Below are 5,744 nucleotides of genomic sequence, written 5' to 3'. Positions count from 1 at the left end.
AAGACCAACTAGTGGCTTCGTCTCGGCAGTCTATCATTTCGAAGACTATGAAGATTCACAGAGACATTTCTGCTGAGTATATGTCAACAATCTGTGATAAAATTATATATGCTAATAAATAATAAATGCAAATAGGAAATTAACAGAGTATGAACAATGAAATAGTATTAAACAGAAATATTGAAGATCGAGGCTTGAGTACCACAATGTCCTTGAAACAGAAATTTCGTCCCTACTCAGTGCTTGTAGTTCTACGGACGTCTGCTTCACCAGGATTCAACGATCAAGTCAGAATTCCAGCACGGGAAAACTTGGCTTCTGGCGAATTTCTATATGGTTCTCTCAGTAAGGATGTTTTGCATTATAGAAGAAGAATTGTATTTTCTGTTTTCTAAATGCCATGCAGATGGATGTATATATAATATGATTATGCCTGTTCGCAACAAGTATGAGGAAGGGATGCATCTGTTGGGAGACATCTTCTCAGAGGGGTGTTTTCTTTCTATGTTCTGCGTTTTTTCACTCTTCAGACTTCATCTGAAAAGATGAGTCTGTTGGTAAAAAATAATTAATTAATTAAATTTGAAATTAATTAAATTCGAAAATAATTAATTAATTTAATTATTAGAGATTAGTTACCAATTAACTAGTACACCCCAAAGCCCAACCCCAAAGGTGAACCCAATTTTAGTTTCCAAGGCCTATCACTCCAATCACTTTCTATAAGGGACAAAGCTTTCTAAAGTGAGGAAACTTTTTGGGAATGGCCAATGTGGGACAAAGAAATTTCTACTCAAAATTTCCAACAATTTCAGCGTCACTTTGGGCACCATTGTGCAATTCACCAGAGGCAGAAATCGAACTCAAAATATACCATTTGAAATACAGGCTTAGAATTCATCCCCAATCTAATTCTCTCTGTATATAAATTTATCTTCCACATCTCACAACTGCATGGAAGTTTTTGTTGTAAGATTGTAGTGCTAACGTGCCGTACTTGAAGGCGGCTGCTCTAACAAATTTTGTGGCATCGGTGGCAAAAGTGAGAACGCTGTTGAAAGTTGAAGCGGCCGACTTGGCTTTTGTGTGGCCTCAGATTTAGCAAAGATGATGAATCTGGAATTGTTTGCTTCTTGAGCGCAAACAGTTGGAAGGATCTTCACACTTCCAAATCAAGTCTTGATTCTTTCGTCATTTAATTAAGTCCAAAATTAAGACCAAATGAAGCCTCAATCAAGATATGGAGAGGCCTATAAATACGAGAATTTAAGACAAAGAAGACCTCTCACATACGCACACCCTATGATGCTCAAACACTCAATGTCTAAACACTCATGTTTTTCATCAAGCTTGTAAAGAATCAACAAGCACAACAAATACACGTGTCGTGTCATCCACACCAAAGCAGAGGACCTCCCACCACGTGAAATCGGTCGTGGTATGCTTCATTTAAGATCAAGCCTCGAGGACCCTTGAAGAAATCAAGTCTGATTTAAGATCAAGTCTCTACGATCAACCACAGACACATCTTCGTAAATCAAATAAGAGGATCAAGTTCAAAGATTAACTCTAATTCATTCATTATTTCGTACACGTGTTCTTGTTTCATTTGTTGCATGAATTTCGTGTTTATAAATTTGGCACACTTAGTGGGACAATCTCTACCTCTTATCTTTATCTCCATTTGAGTTCCATTGATTCGAAGAAAGGTTAAGCTGCTCCCGCAATCAGAGAAAATAGCTAAGGAAGGGAAGGGGTGCTGCAAAAAGAGAGAGTGGATAGGTTGTAAAATGCTCAGGGATTCTTGTGTGTATTCCACCCAACACAGTGCCTTTATTTATAGTAGCTGAAAGGAGAGGATTAACTTGTTCTCCAAGTAAATACAATCCTATAGGGAAAGAACAACTAGAGTAACAGATAATCTACAAACCAAATCCATCTAGGATTTACACAATCACAGCTAAAAATAACACTCTTCAAATTTTATTTTTTATTTAAAAAAAATCAAATATCATATGTTCAATTTTTATTGCAAACTCTTTGCTAAACAATATTTTTAAATAAAATATATTGCACAACCCAATTTATTAACTTATAAAAAGTAGCAATCGACCTTATAAATTTTCTGACACGTAAGAAAAATGCATTTTAAAACAAAGTACTAGCAACTCAAATAGTAAATGAAAGGTGCTACCTTCTTTTTTTTTTTTTGAGAAAAGAAGCAAGTTATCAGACCAAATCACCGACACGTGTCCATAAGCCAGATACTTTTGCTGGCATGACCGCTTTTCTCTCTCTCCGAGCACAATTTATAAGCCACAGAAAAACACCTCCCTTGAAGAAACGCAAAAAAGGGAGAGATTCATCCAATCATTTTTCCAAACATTCTCTCTTTCTCTCTCTTTATGACATCTCAGGCCTTTAATCCTTCATCAAACCCTTTGGTTCTTCCCGGGTTTTACTTTATATAATTGTAATATACCAAAAAGTCTCTGTCTTTGTGTGTGTGTGTATATATTTAGGGTAAATTACACTTTAAAACCTTAGGTTTGGGGCCGATTTCAATTCCTTACAACATCTTTAAAACATTTCACTTTCATACCTCAAGTATTATTTTATTTCAATATAATACATCCGTTACATTTTCCATCCATTGATCCGTTAGGAGCTGATGTGGCTGCCACATGGCTGCCAAATGTGTGCCACGTGGCAAAAAGAATAGTTTTTTAATTTAAAAAAGAAACCTAAAAAAAAAAAAAAAAAAAACTTGAAAACGCAAAAACCCACCCCACCCCTCTTCTCCCTCCCAACCACCTCCCTCTCCTTCACTCTCTTCACCTTCCCTCCCATCCAAAAACTCATCCCATCCCACCCCACCCTTACCTTCCCCGCAACCCCCCACCCCTAACCCACCTTATCTGACCTTCTCTTATCTGCAACCCCACCCACCCTTAGCAAACCTAACTTCATTCAAACCACCAACCAAGCATCGAAAAAATTTAAAATTTGAATACGTACCTCGTTGCCTGAGCCGACCGACCAACCGACAAGCCCATTCGACGATGCATCGTGGAGCACTGGGTTCGGGTTTTTTTGGAGGGAGGGGGAAGGGTTCGGATTTGGGTATGTTTGGGGGGGGGGGGAGTTTTCTGGGTTTGGTTGCAGGTTTTTTTTGGCGGGGGGGGGGGGGGGGGGGGGGGGTGGATGTTTCTTGGTTTGCTTGCGGCGGGGGTGGGGGTAGGGGGAGGGGGGAAGGGAAGGGAAGGTTGCGGCGTGGAGAGGGGGGAAGAAAAGGTTGCGGCGCCAGGGGGAAGGTTTTTGCGTTTGTTGGGTGGTATGTGGGTTTGTATGCAGGGGTGGGGGCTGCGGGGATCAGTGGCTTTTTTTTTTTAAAAAAAAAATTAAATTTTTTTTTGCCACGTGGCACACATTTGGCAGCCATGTGGCATAAATGTGGTAGCCACGTCAGCTCTTAACGGATCAATGGATGGAAAATAACGGATGTATTATATTGAAATAAAATAGTACTTGAGGTATGAAAGTGAAATGTATTAAAGATGTTGTAAGAAATTGAAATCGACCCCAAACCTGAGGTGGTAAAGTGTAATTTACCCATATATTTATATAGTTATTGCCTAATTGGGTTGGTTTGTGAGTTAAAATCTGATTAATTTTAGAGGTTATAAGAAATGCATTTTGGCTAAAATTTGGTGGGTTTCTGTTGAATTGTTGTTTATATTTTGTATATTTTTAATATTTTTTCCCCATTATCTTTCAGCTTTTTTTACTTTCTGGTGTTGGATTTTTAATAGATTTGAAGTTGTGGGTATTGTTAATTTGGGAATTTAGGTTGATGGGTCTAATGGGTTATGCTTAGTTTTTGCATCAAGGGATTTTTTTGTATGGTTCTTTGACAACATAGTTGGATTTGGTAAAGCATAATTAGGACTCAGTTTTAGCAAAATTATGGGGTACTCAACCAAATATGTATAGGATTGGGCGAAATTTGAGTGGACTTGAAGAGGGAAAGTTGGATTAGAGTTTTGAATCCTCAGCTGGAAAAGGATTTATTGGTGTTAGATTGGTTTAATATCGGGTTTATTTGTGGAAATTCAACTGAAAGTTAAAAAGGGTTTGTTGAATAAGGATAATTTGTGAAGTTATACAAGTTTACCTTGGTTGAGGTATTGTTAGTGAGTCGAGGGCTGAATCAATTGCTTCAACGTCTTTTCTTGGACATTGACCACCATATACGAGAGCTTTCGTTAAGAATTTCTCCAACAAGAGGAGGTTGCCTAATAACTGTCGGTTTCCTATAGCGGAAGTTCTTGGTAAAAGGGTTGTTATGGCTTCTCCTTTGTCAAGGTTGAGGGTTGGTCAGTTAAAGAATTCTTCGATCAAGGCCCTTGCAATGGAGCTAGCGAAGGAGATGTATTCATTCAAGGAGGATAAACTTCCTCAGAAATGGAATTATCCTCCTGATACTGGTGTAGATCGAAAACCTAGGTTGTGGCCACCAGAGAATAAAGTAGATAACCCTTCACCACACAATCCCTTGCTTTGGCAAGAGCGGATGGGGATGGTTGGCTAGTTGCAATATTCAAGTAAGAAAGAGTTTTGATTGAAGATAATACTGATCTTAAGAAGCAAGCATGGCTAGTTCTTTCTCAAGAAGAGGGAAAATCTCCTCCCCCGACTTTCGTGCTTAGAATAATAGAAGGTATGAAGAATGAACAAATAATGTCGGAAGTTCTATGTTGGTCTCGAGACCCAGTGCAGTTGAGAACAATGGCTGCTCGAAAGGAAGACATTTACCAAGCTTTGCAAGGTGGAATATATCAATTGTGAGCTGGGTCTAGAGAGTTTGTGAATGTCTTGATGCATTACAAGATACCAATGGCACTGGTCTCCACACACCCTCGAAAAACTCTTAAGGCTGCAATGGGATCCATTGGTATTGAAGAATATTTCATTATGATGGCAGCTGCAGAAGATGTTCAAAGGGGAAAACCTGATCCAGAAATGTTTGAGTACGCGGTACAACTTTTAAAGTTCATACCTGAGCAATGTATTGTGTTTGGGAAAACAAATCAGACAATTGAGGTTGCCCATGATGCCAGGATGAAGTGTGTGGCTGTTGCTAGCAAGCATCCTGTATATGAGCTTGTAGCTGCAGACTTGGTGGTTAGGTGCCTGGACGAGCTATCAATGGTTGATTTAAAGAATCTTGTTGCTATCGAGTCTGAATTCGGGTATGGAGAGCCAGAGTTGGAAATGGAAGAAGATGAGGATCCGTCTACGTTAACCAGGGTAGCATTCGATGACAATTTCCGGTAACCCTGTACATATGTTTATTTGTCATTTGATTCATGAAGATATAGTTTTATATCAACAGTGATGTGTATAAGAAGAAAAGGGAAAAAGAAGTGAAAAGGAAAAAAGATTTTAAGTGGTCTGCATTGGACTCCCTTAATGTTATCATGTATCAATATATGTATTTGCTGTACAATATATATATATATATATATATATATATATATATATATATATATGTATATGTATATGAGTAGAACTTCTAAGATGATTTTGGTGTTGCTTACGCCACAATTCTTTTTGCTTTTGTGATAGGACTTGATTTGATTGGAGCTTGTAATTCAAGGTACGAGTGAAGGTAGAGGTGAATATTTTTTTCATTTTGAATGGATTAGAGGGAATAAACATGAATGAAACTTTTATCCATTGGT

At 38.2% G+C, this 5,744-nt stretch overlaps 1 pseudogene; it reads left to right on the top strand.

Moving 5' to 3' along the window:
• The first annotated feature begins 206 nt into the window (after positions 1–206).
• Positions 207–5,337, top strand: LOC137712226 (5-amino-6-(5-phospho-D-ribitylamino)uracil phosphatase, chloroplastic-like; annotated as a pseudogene).
• The last annotated feature ends 407 nt before the right edge of the window (positions 5,338–5,744 follow it).

Source organism: Pyrus communis, chromosome 13 (assembly GCF_963583255.1).
Source record: "Pyrus communis chromosome 13, drPyrComm1.1, whole genome shotgun sequence".
Classification (NCBI taxonomy): Eukaryota; Viridiplantae; Streptophyta; class Magnoliopsida; order Rosales; family Rosaceae; genus Pyrus; species Pyrus communis.
This window is presented reverse-complemented; position numbering and strand designations above follow the sequence as displayed.